Source organism: Oncorhynchus tshawytscha, linkage group LG12, assembly GCF_018296145.1.
Source record: "Oncorhynchus tshawytscha isolate Ot180627B linkage group LG12, Otsh_v2.0, whole genome shotgun sequence".
Taxonomy (NCBI): Eukaryota; Metazoa; Chordata; class Actinopteri; order Salmoniformes; family Salmonidae; genus Oncorhynchus; species Oncorhynchus tshawytscha.
This window is the reverse complement of record NC_056440.1, coordinates 32,618,086-32,631,742: the sequence shown is the minus strand read 5'-3', so window position 1 is coordinate 32,631,742 and position 13,657 is coordinate 32,618,086.

Here is a 13,657-nt window from a genome sequence, read left to right as displayed (position 1 = left end):
GCAATTCATTCACCATTAGCCATCATCTTTGTTAAGACATACAATCTAACATCCGTCTACCACGGATGTTAAAGGAGGCACAGATACAATAGTCTGGTACTGTCAACAATCATCACCTGATATCTGTCTTACAAACTCACAGTAAACAATGATGTATATCATTCAACTATGCATAATGCTTGTGTGGCACAGTAGTCCAAGGTACAGGGTCCAGTAAAACCGAAGTACAATCGTGGCCAAAAGTTTTGAGAATGACACAAATATTCATTTTCACAAAGTATGCTGCCTCAGATTGTATGATGGCAATTAGCTTATACTCCAGAATGTTATGAAGAGTGATCAGATGAATTGCAATTAATTGCAAAGTTCCTCTTTGCCATGCAAGTGAACTGAATCCTCCAACAAACATTTCCACTGCATTTCAGCCCTGCCACAAAAGGACCAGCTGACATCATGTCAGTGATTCTCTCGTTAACACAGGTGTGAGTGCTGACGAGGACAATGCTGGAGATCACTCTGTCATGCTGACTGAGTTCGAATAACAGACTGGAAGCTTCAAAAGGAGGGCGGTGCTTGGAATCATTGTTCTTCCTCTGTCAACCATGGTTACCTGCAAGGAAACACGTGCTGTCATCATTGCTTTGCACAAAAAGGGCTTCACAGGCAAGGATATTGCTGCCAGTAAGATTGCACCTAAATCAACCATTTATCGGATCATCAAGAACTTCAAGGAGAGTGGTTCAATTGTTGTGAAGGCGGCTTCAGGGCACCCAAGAAAGTCCAGCAAGCGTCAGAACCGTCTCCTAAAGTTGATTCAGCTGCGGGATTGGAGCACCACCAGTACAGAGCTTGCTCAGGAATGGCAGCAGGCAGGTGTGAGTGCATCTGCAGGTGTGAGGTGATGACTTTTGGAGGATGGCCTGGTGTCAAGAAGGGCAGCAAAGTAGCTACTTCTCTCCAGGAAAAACATCAGGGACAGACTGATATTCTGCAAAAGGTACAGGGATTGGACTGCTGAGGACTGGGGTAAAGTCATTTTCTCTGATGAATCCCCTTTCCGATTGTTTGGGGCATCCGGTCAAAAGCTTGTCCGGAGAAGACAAGGTGAGCGTTTCCATCAGTCCTGTGTCATGCCAACAGTAAAGCATCCTGAGACCATTCATGTGTGTGGTTGCTTCTCGGCCAAGGGAGTGGGCTCACTCACAATTTTGCCTAAGAACACAGCCATGAATAAAGAATGGTACCAACACATCCTCAGAGAGCAACTTCTCCCAATCATCCAGGAACAGTTTGGTGACAAACAGTGCCTTTTCCAGCATGATGGAGAACCTTGCCATGAGGCAAAAGTGATAACTAAGTGGCTCAGGGAACAAAACATCGATATTTTGGGTCCATGGCCAGGAAACTCTCCAGACCTTAATCCCATTGAGAACTTGTGGTCAATCCTCAAGAGGCGGGTGGACAAACAAAACCCCACAAATTCTGACAAACTCCAAGCATTGATTATGCAAGAATGGGCTGCCATCAGTCAGGATGTGGCCCAGAAGTTAATCGACAGCATGCCAGAGCAGATTGCAGAGGTCTTGAAAAAGAAGGGTCAACACTGCAAATATTGACTCTTGCATTGCATCAACTTCATATAATTGTCAATAAAAGTCTTTGACACTTATGAAATGGTTGTAATTATACTTCGGTATTCCATAGTAACATCTGACAAAAATATCTAAAGACACTGAAGCAGCAAACTTTGTGAAAATTAATATTTGTGTCATTCTCAAAACTGTTGGCTACGACTATACAATGACAACTGACTTGATCATAAGTCTAGATGGTAGAGTGATATTTTATCAAATATAAAGGTTACATGTCATATTTCAATATTGCTTTCTGACATGAAAACTGAATTTTGCTTGCAACCAAGGAACAATGTATGTACTGTATAAATGTATTGTTGGTGTAAAATGACTCAACACATTTTGTCTGTACATAAAATATAATTTGTAATATAATGTAACAAAGCTAACATGTATCACTATACAGCTGCAATAAACTATGTGCAGCTTCTTTGCTTTTCTTTGGGAGTTCTAGTTTTATGTACAGACACTACTGTACATTCTGTTGTATGATCTTGTATATGTTCATGTGTCTTGGATCTACTATTACAGGCCACACACACACACACACAGAGATAGATAGATTGATTGACAGAGAGAGAGAGAGAGAGAGAGAGCGAGCGAGAATGTTTGAGAGGCCGAGCCAGACAAGGCATGGCTCCATGGAGATTAAGCTAATTACAGGCAGTCTGCGATGAAGATGTCAGCTAGCTGCTCTCCTCTCCTGTGGACAATATTAGGCCACATGTGACTAAGGAGACAGAGCCACTGTCTCAAGTCTCTGACGTAGCATTTATCAACCACAGGGCCAGTGGAACATGGGATGACAAATGAAACCTGACAGCCTGTAAAACCCCAGGCATGCTACAGTCCCTTACCCTCACAGCAGACAGTGCTTTTATTTGACTGAACCAGGGATTTCCAAACCAGGGTGGAAAATGCAGAGAGAGAGAGAGGGAGAGCGAGCAAGAAAGAAAGAAAGATAGAAAGGAGAGAAAGAGAGAGAGAGGCACATTCATGGACTAATGGCAAACTGTTAAGCACGCCATTTGTAATGCAGTCTGAAAATATTTCCCTTTAGGAGAGCTGACAGGACATTCATGCATTAAGAAACTATAGCAGTATATCAAAACTTAGTAGATGCATATCCTTTCTCTAGAGATGGGCAATATCCATGGTTACACTGCAATTAATAGAGTTTCACTGACATTTTTACTTAATCCAATGACATTCATTTTTTTTGTGAATTTACATTAGTTGACAACTCAATCAAATGTAAATCAAATCTAGACGTTAAACTGACATATGTGCTCAGTGGGATCTGTTAACCAATGAGACGTGTCCAAACAAATAATAAACAGTCAGATAAAAGCTTGATGTGCATGTTTATTTATAACAGCTCTTAAGAATAAAATAATCTAAAAGACGTTAGCACAGCCACCTAGCAAAATGATGATAACGCCCTTTTGGTGGAAGGGCTGTTTGAACAGACCGCCTGAAATTTCTGCCTGTTTAAGCTATAAGAAAGAGAGTTCCAACCCTCTATGCCAATAACAGCTAGTTTTCTCCTTCCCACTCAGACTACTCCTAGACGGTCCTAGCAAAATCCTTGCTTGAGAAATTGCTCGTGGCGAAGAAGCTATTTTTGTTTGCTTTTGACCATTTTAATTGAAAACAATTTGATATTGAGATAAAAACAGCTTAAGGTGAATTTCCTGCAATTCTACACATTTTACCATGGGGAGTTGCGAAAATGCTGCAGTTTTAAAGCAAGCTTTCCTCATTTCTACACATTTTGCTATGGGGCAGAGAGAAAAAAATGTGCAGTTTTTCAGCTAACAGTTGGTATTCGGCCATGATTACTACAAGTTTAGATAGCTGGCTTGACTAACTTACCAATCTAACATTTGATTCTGACATGTGACTGACATGACAAGAGAAAACTCCTGATGCACAACCACATTTTTTAATTGCACCTTGTGTATTCTACTATTCTAGTTTTGTATGATTACATATTTTATCCTCAAACAATAACAACCATACATAAAACAGAAGACAAACAGATGCACACAAATTCCAACAAACGTCAATAACTTGACACCTGCACAGACCCACATGTTCCCACCTCAACTATACACATCTCATATGTCTCACAACCACACTCGCCCTCATTCTTCATCCCCTGGAACTTTCCAGTGCTTGTAGCACTCTATGCCATATGGCCTCAAATTGCACTGTTCTATTTTTCTCTGTAGCCCACATCTTTTCAATATTCAAATGATAGTACATTTGACCCATCCACTGTTGTAGTGATGGAGGATCCTTTGATTTCCAGTTAAGTAGTTGAGAAAAGTAGGGTCCATCCCATTGGGTATCTGACCGTAACCTCATATGCCATGTCTTGATATATGCAGATAGACAGTTTAAAAGTAAACTTATTGTAAAACTTCTGACTGCCAACATTCTAACTTTGCCCATAACTTTTTGACTTTATAGCCCTACCGGAAGGAATTAATTATTGAGTCCTTGTTAGTTTTACACTTTAGTTATGACTCTGCTGTTGTGCTGTAGAATTTGTGAATTAGGTTGGTTGTATAATACATTCTATACATTAGTTTATAATGGATTAAGCGTAGATTTTCATTAGCTGTAATTCATGTTTGTTCATTATGTTCCAACACTCCCTCCATCTTGTGCTAATATCAGTTATTTTAAAGTCTTGGTTCCAATAGTTTATATATTTTCTAAGAGATTGTCAGTTGGTTAGGTTCTCTGTAAGGTTGTGTATATCTCATCATATATCTCATCATATGAGTATATTTTCTTTCCCTCAAAATTACTTTGATTTTCAAAAGCTTTCCGGTGAAAACTTAGTGATTTAAAAATTAAGTTGCATATTTGAAAATGGCTTCATTGGGCAGTCCAAAATTGCTTTTTAATTCTGTTATGGAAATAATTGTATTTCCTATTACCATGTAATTACCACGGTTTCTATGCCTTTAGTTTTTCATGTGGGCCAATTTATCTGTGGATTTTGAAAAGCTATCCAATAATTATTCCATAGGGGTGTGTTTTTAGGGCTGACATTGGTTCTTGTAGAATCCATTTCATTTTCTTCCATGTTGTTATAGTGCTCTTCACTAAGAAGTTGTTCATGTTCAAGATTCTGGGGATGAGAAAGCACCTCGTCAATATGTAATATTAATAATAATACATTTTATTTGGTGGATGCCTTTAAGGGTACTCAAGGACATCTTACATTAAAAGTAGGCCTACATACAAGCAAGTGCAGTATATAAGATCATGAAATAATTTGCAATAATCAAAGTAAAATTTGAATCAAGGACCAGACTAAACAGATAAAAAGAGGATGGAAGGGTTGGGTAGCAAAATTGGTAGAGGATACAAACCCGGTTTCGGGTAAGGGTGTGGGTTGGGGGGACACATATATACATACAGCGCATTCAGAAAACATTCAGACCCCTTGACTTTCTCTACATTTTGTTACGTCACAGCAGTATTCTAAAATGGATTGAACAGTTCCCCCCCACATCAATCTACATACAATACCCCATAATGACAAAGCAAAATCTGTTTTTTATACATTTCTGCAAACAAAAATAACAGAAATATCACATTTGCATTAGTATTCAAACCCTTTATTCAGTACTTTGTTGAAGCACCTTTGGCAGCGAGTACAGTAGAGTCTTCTTAGGTATGACGCTACAAGCTTGGCACATCTGTATTTGGGGAGTTTCTCCCATTCTTTTCTGCACATCCTCTCAAGCTCTGTCAAGTTGAATGGGGAGGGTCGCTGCACAGCTATTTTCAGGTCTCCCCAGAGATGTTCGATCAGGTCCCGGCTCTGGCTGGGCCACTCAAGGACATTCAGAGACTTGTCACTCCTGTGTTGTTGTGGCTGTGTGCTTAGGGTCATTGTCCAGTTGGAAGTTAAACATTCACGCCAGTCTGAGGTCCTGAGCGCTCTGGAGCATGTTTTCATCAAGGATCTCTCTGTACTTTGCTCTGTTCATCTTTCCCAACTTGTTTTTTAGCATACTGTATTATACTAAAATATGTACTAAAATAGTGGCAATTTTTTATAAACCCTGTTTCATTAATATGTATCAAGTATGGTAATAGTTTTTCCATTCTTATGCTTATGAGTTTTATTTTATTGTCGCAATTTATTACATTTCAGGGTCTATAATCTGCATGACACTTTTCCTGAAATAACTGTTAGATACATGGAACTCAGAAGCACTGAATAGAGTTGTGAATTGACTTGTGTTATTTAAGTAAATAGGGATGCTACTTTTTTCCAGAATATGAAATACAATTCTATGGGAAAGCTTTTCTGAGTGCAAATGTTTTAACAGTGTCTAAAATTTTTGGGTGATTTCCATTTTTGCTGATAGTTGCTTCAGGGTTATTGAGTCTAAGGCGGCAGTAGGATCAGTCCAACTGTTATTTAGTTCTGATTTAAATATTATTAGTGTTGTTTCTAATTAAAGCATTTGGATCCTTATCTTTGACAATTATAACTAGTTTGGCATGTATTGGTTTTGTGAGGTATTTACCAGGTTACTTCCCATTAAATAGTATGCTTTATTTGAGTTTAACCTGGAGTCGTTGGCCGTCTTCAAAAGTAAAAGATCGTATTCCTGCTTAAGTTCAAAAATGGTATATTCTTCTTTACCTTGTAAAGATGTTTTACAGGCCTTTTCTAATATAGTGATTTATTTTTCTTCCATTTTCATTTCTAACTCAGATTTAACTGTAGCTGAGTATAAGATTATCATTCCCAGAATGTATACCTTAAAAGCATCCCAAATGTTGTCGTGGTCAGCTTTTCTTTGTCCTCTTTGTCTAGGTTTGTAATGATAAGTCTTTATTTTTTTGTTTACATATTTAAATGTCTTGAAAATGCTCATTCTCCATATTCTGTCAGTGTGTATTTTTCTGTTGGTGTTAAGTATGATACAGGAGAATGATCCGATATCACTTTATCATCGATTTTAGAACCAGGCATATTGTTGAGTCCATTTTTGGGGAAAGCAAATGCAGTCAATTCACGAATAGCTTTTCTTACTTTGAGAAAAAAAAGAGAGTTTCAGAGTTCAGAATAATCTCCAGGTGTGCTGTGAAATATTTGTAGAGATGACATTTTTCAGCCTCTTTGGAGGATCCATGAATTTCCCTTTAGTATTGCTACGTCTGTCTAACTTGTTGAATGCTTGATTTAGGTCACCTGCTGAAATAATCGTATCTGTCTGGGTTTGATCTAATATAGCTTGAATTCTATCTACAAAATACCAGGTTTCCCCTGGGGAATACACAATGAAATCAATGTGTATTTTTTCCTCGTGTAAGGTACAATTCAAAATGAGAAAACATCTGTCTTGGTCCATATGCTGGGATATAAGGGAAAAGGGTGTATTCGTATTCATCAAGATGCCTACACCTCTGCTGTTACTACATTAGGTGGCAGCTTAGGCCTCTCCAACCCAGCTCCTCTTTAAATATTCAATTTCACCTTTTTTGAAGTGCTCTTGCAGAAAAAACATCTGCTGACAAGCGATTTAAATGTTCAAGGCTTCCATTAAAGAACACCCTCTGTGTTCTGTTAGACAGGTAACTCTTTATCCACAATATAGCAGGAGGCCATAACGTAAAGTCATAACACATAACGTTAAAGCCCCACAATCTTTTTATTATAAACTTCTCAGCCAATCATCATTCATTTGTGTAAGTGCTGTGCTTGTTGAATGTACTTCCCTATAAGCAGGCTGATAGTCTGCTGTCAATTTGATTACAGTAAAATAGCATTGTATCTGGTCAAACACAATTTTTCCCAAAAGTTTTGTGTTCAGGGTTGCAAACAGGCTGATTGGTTGGCTATTTGAGCCAGTAAAAGGGGGCTTTACTATTCTTGGGTAGCTGAAATACTTTTGCTTCCTTCCAGGCACGAGGGCACACACATTCTAGTAGGCATAGATTGAAGATATGGCAAATAGGAGTGGCAATATCGTCCTCTATTATCCTCCGTAATTTTCCATCCAAGTTGTCAGACCCTTGTCATTGTTGATAGACAATAGTAATTTATTTACTTCTTCCACACTCACTTTACAGAATTCAAAAATATAATTTTTGTCTTTCATAATTTGATCAGCTTAACTTGGGTGTATAGTGTCAGTGTTTGTTGCTGGCATGTCATGCCTAAATTTGAAAAAAAATGAAAAAAATGAATTAAGTAGTAGGCAAAAATCAGTGGGTTTTTATCACGTCTACTCATTCCAGGGTTTTCTTTATTTAATTACTCCTGTAAAAATGGTAGACTTTCAGATACTCAACAAGAAGGTCTGATTTCATTACAACTAAAACAGGACCCAGGTGGTAAGTATAAAGGTCCAGTCCATTTAAAAAACCTGGAGGTCTCTTACACTTCAATGTTGTGATGCAAAAATAGAATAAAAAAGGTTTTACCAGATATTGTTTATCCTGATAAGACAGAGTGTTTCAATGTATGCTGATGACTCCAGTTTTTTCTTGAGTCCGCAATCTTGATCCCTGCACAGTCTCATTGAACATCTTGATATTTTTTTTTAGACTGGACTAAAACCTAAATATGACAAGTGTACCATATTATGTATTGGATAGTTAAAGACACAGTGTAAACACTATCTTGTAGTTTACCAATAAAATGGGCACATGGTGAATGGTGTAGTATACATACTTGGTATTCAGTTACCACAATAAATTTCAATAGAAAGTTAACAAAAATAGATAAGATTCTGCAACCATGGAAAGGTAGATACTTGTCTATTTATAGAAAAATCCCATTGATGAACTCTTTGGTCCTATCAGAGTTAACTTACCTACTAACGGCGCTGCATACTCCAGATGACTCAGTTTTTAAAATTATACGAGCAAAACAAAAATCATTTTATTTGTTACGCTAAGCCAGACAAAATTAAACATGCCTATTTATATAATTAATATGAGTTTGGGGGACTAAAATGATTCAATATTAAAGCTTCGCTCATACTTAAGTTATACTTAAACCCAAAATGGTTCTCCAGTAGATTAAGAAAGACTCATCCTTTGTTTAAAAAAATTGCCTTTATACAGATTACAACTTCTCATTTCCAACTCATTTAAAATGATATTTTGTTTAAAGTATCGTTCTTTCTTAAAGAAGCCATACAAAGCTAGTTACAATTTCAGTTTTATCCTCCAGAAAAGATAGAACAAATATTACAACAAATGTTATGGTTAAACTCAGATATACTGATTAAAAAAACATTCTTCATGGAAAAAAAACGATTATATTTACTAAGAAACGGTGGAGTTATGTAACATGTGCAGCTATCGAAAAGATATAGAAATGTCTGCTCAATCCAAACTTAGAACCAAGTGATTGCAGCATTAACACAACAATTGTGGAGGAAAGCGGAAAAGGGAGAAAGTAGGTAACTTGTTTGCCTGCCATATATTAAAGATTAAAATTGGCTGAAAGGAATTGGCATAAATAGAAAACTATACCAGTTTAATTTGAGGACATAGATGTTGACAGCTATGTACCAATTCCATGACACATGGTATATGAACTGATACAAAAAACTACACTTAATTCATAACGTCAAGTTTTTCCATTTAAATTATACAAAATTATTGCCACCAACAGAATGCTACAGGGCATACAACGATCTCAGTTCTGTAGATTTTGGTGCGAAGAGACATGATCATTTATTCTGGTATTGATCCTTTGTTTCTGGTCACAGGTTCAGGAATGGTTACAAATCACAACATTCACTGAAAATTAACCTTACAAATAGCAATGTTGGGCGATTTGGAAAGCCATAGTCAGTCAATAAATAACATAATACTCGTAGGAAAGGTTTTCATCTTTAGCTCACAATCTGTGGACAATATACGATTAGAAAGGTTCAAAATGTACGTAAAACATCACAGCACAATTTAAAAATATATGGCACATGGAATCCATGCGAGGGTAGTTTATGGTGATAGGTGGGATGGGCTGAGAGTAGCTGAGGGGTGGGATAAAAGAGCGTATGTTTGGTAATGTGTTATTGTAATGTGATTGCTTTCTCTAAAAGTACCATGTATGCAAAATATGTATGTAAAATGTATATGTAAAATGTATGTATATGTAACAAAAAAGCTGTAAAAAACAAAGCTGTGTCCTCCGAAGAGGGGTAAAAAAATATATATTTTTAAATCTAAGTAACAAAAAAATCCACATTAAATTCCGTCAGTTTAAGCTGGAGATATCAGTTTTGCAGGGGCTGCGTCTCAATCCATCACATCCTCCTATGTCGGCCTCCGCATTTGTCAGACTGTGAGACATCCCAAAAATCAAAAACGTCTGGCCTACAAACTAATATGACCACTAAGGTAGGATGAGAATCCCACAAACATAACGGTGTTCTCCGTTTCCCCACAAGTTTCAAGTGACTTGACCGAAGGTAACCCATACAAACGAATGGAAGTAGTTGTGTGTCACATATCAGCATAGACCGATGAGACAGGACAACTTAAGCCGAGCTCATCCTCCCCCTTTCATGTTCAGGTCTCTGCCAGAAGAGCACAAATACAATTTCTTATGTAACAGTCTATGTTCAAGGTGGACTGTAAAGCTGCTCTGACAGTGGGCTGGCTCTCAATCAGCTATTCACTGAGTTGAGTCGGCACATCGAGCCTTAACCAGCCTGGTGAAGAACCAACCAACCTGCTGGGACAAGAATCTACTAGAGTGGCACTCAGAAACAGGCCTAAACATGTCATTTCTTCAACCTTAAGCAATAACTCATATGCTCAGGTCTAAGCAGATTGTTTGCTTCAAAATGTATCTCGGTAAGTGAAATGGTATAAGAGAGTTCCATTTATGGATCTAAATCTGAGGAGCGAGGTACTGTATATCATGGACATGAATGTGAGTGTAGCCTAACTGTCAGCTAAATATAGTGTCAGCTCATCAGCCAGCTTCAACTTTGCCAAAACAGAGTTACAATAGGTGTCTCATTGTCTCCATAAACAGAACAGCCACTTCGGCTGCCGCTGCGTCTGTTTGTGGAAACACCACAATGGAAAAACCCACTCAGTGAGGCTGAGTCCCCACCGCCACTGCATCCTCCCAAACAGACAAAACCATGTTCTAGTGTTGAATCTACATATACACATATAATGACGCTGACTGACTCATATTACTGTTCAGGCTCATTGACGCCAGTATCTCCCTCATACATCAATGGCTGTGGCAGGGCATTGAGAGATAATTTCCATTAGATGCATTTCATGGCTCCCTGCAGTTAGTCTTTGTGGCTTTGGGCCTAAAGGCTATGTAGCTGGAGTGTATCAGTGCATGACTGTCTGTAGGGCAGTGTACGTGTAGTCAGGGTTGGAAAGGTTACTTTCTAAATGTAATCCGTTACAATTCCCTGACCAAAATTGTAATCAGTAAAGTAACTTTTGGATTACCCAAACTCAGTAACGGAATCGGATAACTCTACCTACATGTACATATTACCTGAATGCCGGTGCACATTGACTCTGTACCGGTACCCCCTGTATATAGCCCCGATATTGTTATTTACTGTTGCTCTTTAATTATTTGTTATTCTATTAAGGGCTTGTAAAATTGCTGGCCATACATTTTACTGGGTTGGGTACGTAGGCTTCTTCTGACATGATTAAATTATATCTTTACATTAAAAACCAAAATTATATTACAGAATTCAAGTCATTCCAGTAAATGCTATACCACTTAATCTTCAAAAATAGGACTTGGAAATATGGAAGTATAGATTAGCCAAATTGTTTAACCTGAGCATGACCCCAAAACTAAGGACCTATTAGCCAGTCCTACTCTGTTGTTTATGATTTTGTTGTCATGGGGGACTGATTGGGCTCATTGATTCTAGTTGAACAATAAATGCTGCGTTCATTGAATGGCATACTTTGAGCACTACTGAAATGTGCTATTTATATGTGTACAAATGAATGCCATTTGCTATAGGCCTAAGGTTTACCTTTTTGTTGGTGACACTTAGATATCTTGATAATATGCAACTGTTTAAAGGGCAAATCTACAGATGAAACAATAAGAAAATGAACACCATGCCTCTGTTTTGGTAAAAAGCTGAGGGATGGGCCAGGAGAAATGTAACCACTAAGATTAATAGACAGAGCTATGGATGCAAGGACTGACCATACATGATATCAAAATGATTGTTTTAGCATTTTATGAGGCTATACAGTGATTGTTTACATTTAAAATGTTTACAAACATTGGAGAAAAACAAGCTTATATTTTGGGTTCTCATGGAGTGTAACAGTTTAACTAAGCTCATGAGGCATTTATTATATTTTTCAAGATTCAATGGATATATTTATAAACTGGGTGGTTTGAGCACTGAATGCTGATTGGCTGACAGCCGTGGTATATCAGACTGTATACCACAGGTATGACAAAACATTTACTGCTCTAATTAGTTGGTAACCAGTTTATAATAGCAATAACGCACCTCGGAGGTTTGTGGTATACGGCTAGTATACCATGGATAAGGGCTGTATTCAGGCACTTCCGCATTGCGTCATGCATAAGAACAGCCCTTAGCCATGGTATATTGGCCATATACCACACCTCCTAGTGCCTTATTGCTTAAATAAGTCAAAAAATGGATATAGCAACTACATATTGCCCTTTTAAGTGTATCAAAATTGTGCGAGTTTGAGCACTTTTCCATTAGGACTATGGATTTTAAAAAACTATCAGCATGAATTAGACTGAATAATGAAAGCCCATAGGCTGGGATCCGCACTATGCAGCTGTTGCAAGAGCTCATATTTCACCTGCTGTCCACTGGTTTCAAAAACAATGATTGAATTCAACCATTATATTGGGTTAAAATACACATTTAAATTTGTGAACAGCCATCCACAACAACCACAATACGTAAGGCGCAAATGGCTAAATGAGAGAGCAGCAGTGTGATTCACATCAATGCGCTATGTAGATATCAATAAGTGATATCCGTATCGCCGTAGAGTGCTGTCATCCTTCAAATCAGAGACCACCATGAAATCTGTGGTTTTACATTGAATCCGTTACTCCCCAACCCTGCATGTAGTAAGGACAAGGAGTGGAACCACAGGATATTTTATTTTTTTAAATGTAATCTTTTTTAACTAGGCAAGTCATTTAATTAAAAAATCTTATTTACAATGACGGCCTAGAAACAGTGGGTTAACTGCCTTGTTCAGGGGCAGAATGACAGATTTTTACCTTGTCAGCTCAGCGATTCGATCTAGCAACCTTTCGGTTACTGGCCCAACACTCTAACCACTAGGCTACCTGCCGCCCCAAAATGGAATATATACTGAACAAAAATATAAACGCAACATGTAAAGTGTTGGTCCCATGTTTCATGAGTTGAACTAAAAGATACCAGAAATGTTCCATATGAACAAAAAGCTTATTTCTCCCAAATGTGGTGCATACATTTGTTTACATCCGTGTTATTGATTATTTGTCATTTGCCAAGATAATTCATCTGACAGGTGTGGCATTTCAAGAAGCTGATTAAACAGCATGATCATTACACAGGTGCACCTTGTGCTGGGGATAATAAAAGGCCACTCTAAAATGTGCAATTGTTATGCTGACTACAGTCCACCAGAGCAGTTGCCAGAGAATCTAATGTTAATTTCTCTACCATAAGCAGCCTCCAACATCATTTTAGAGAAATTGGCAGTACATCCAACAGACCTCACAACCGCAGATCACTTTTAGCCAGCCCAGGACCTCCATATTTGGCTTCTTCACCTGCGGGACCATTTGAAACCAGCCACCCAGACAACTGATGAACAGGTGGTTTTGCACAACCAAATATTTTTATAATGAACTGTCAGAAACCACCTTAGGGAAGAAGCTCATCTGCATTCTCGTCATCATCACCAAGGTCTGGACCTGTCTGCAGTTCAGCGTCGTAACCGACTTCAGTGAGAAAATGCTCACCTTC